We start from the raw sequence: 1,620 nt of genomic DNA, 5'->3' as shown, positions 1-1,620 counted from the left end.
CCCCAGTGCTCCTTCCTGCCCATGGCAGAGGGTCGGACTCGATGATCCGTCTAGGTCCCTTCCCACTCGTTCTATGATTGAAGTGCTGGATGCATTGTGACCTTACCACCTATCACACCTATTGTGAGGGAGCTATGCTTGGGAGGGGCCTGCAGCATCAGGGACCAGGCACTAGCTTAGGGGTTCTCAACCTTTCTCTTCCTGAGGCCTCCCCTAGCATGCTGTAAAAACTCCATGGCCTGTCTGTGCCACAACAACTGCCTGACTCCCCAGCCCTGCGCACAAGGCCCTGGGTGCAGTGGGTAGGGTTCAGTGGTGGGGAGCCTCTGTGCCCCACCCACCTGAGCAGTAGCAGCATGGAGCCTTGCCTGCCTGCCTGCAAGGCTGCCCACAAGACAATGGCTGCAGGGTAGGGCCCGGGCCCGCCCCCATCCCTTCCTCTGTCTTGCCTCAGCCCCAGGGACCAAAGTGGCTCCTCCCTGCACTGGGCCAGGCTGGGCATAGCCCCTGTAACCTGCTCACAGCCGGCTAGGGCTGTGGACCCCTGGTTGAGAACTGCTGCACTAGCTCATGCTTAGGCCTGTCCTCCCTTCTATCTCAGCTGTGTTTCAGAGCCAAAGGTATCAGGGCTGTTGCTGTCAAGACTGTCTTTCCTCTTCTCTCCCCTACTGACTCAGCAGCAGCTTTGTGGGGCTGGTACACATGGTGATGTTTCTGCCTTTGATGGTGAATGTAAGACAGGTTTGCTCATTTTCTCGTTCCGTTTCCTACCTCTCCAATTACTGGGTTAAACTGGGATAGAACAGAGTTACAGCATGTGCAGAAAAACACCTCCAACAGAGGGAGAAAGCAGTTGTGTTTCCTCCCAGGCATCTTGAGGGAATGGGCTAACTTCTTGCCTCTCTTGCCATTTGTGACAGCTGAGGCTGTTGACAAGTTCTGGTTTCCCTCGCTCTTTGCTTCCTCCCCTTTGCTTGGTTGTGGGATTCTCCAAGGGAATGTAGGTGGGTGATCAATAGGCAATGAGTACCCCTGTGTGGAGGCCCTATGGGTAGCAGGGGCATTACACTGGGAGTCAAATGCTGCACATGGCATTATATGGCTGTTTTTTTACTCAAAATAGCCATGAGCTAATTCTGTACAGTCCTGGCTACAAACTCCAGCTTAAGCCTGTGTGTTCCCCCCTGAGATGTACTTATTCTTTGAAGATCCAGCCCTACTGAGCATATAGTTTTTCGTTTCAGTAACTTCAGCCTGACCCTTCCAGACACTTGGCTGAGTTTCCTGCTGCAGCTCAGCCCTGTCCTGCCTCTCAGTGACCAAATTATATTGCACTTTGGATTGATCCAACTTACAGCTATCACAAAACCATGCTAAGCAGCTGAGGTCAAGAACTGGTATTGTAAGAGCCTGAGACGCAACTGAGCTCTGCTACCCGTGTACAACTGTCATTCTCTGTCAGTGCCATATATTGCTCCTGTGCTAACCAGCACTCCCAGGTGCATCAGGTCCTTTTCAACAGCTAGTGCAGGTTTCTCTTTGGCTGAGCATGATGCTGATTGTGCAGGAGAAGATCTGCCACAACCGTGCTGAGCACACAGCCAAGGCCTGCACAAACCA

Source organism: Gavialis gangeticus, unplaced genomic scaffold, assembly GCF_001723915.1.
Source record: "Gavialis gangeticus isolate Ggan-Ray unplaced genomic scaffold, GavGan_comp1, whole genome shotgun sequence".
In the NCBI taxonomy this organism is placed as follows: Eukaryota; Metazoa; Chordata; order Crocodylia; family Gavialidae; genus Gavialis; species Gavialis gangeticus.
Note: the sequence above shows the minus strand (reverse complement) of the source record.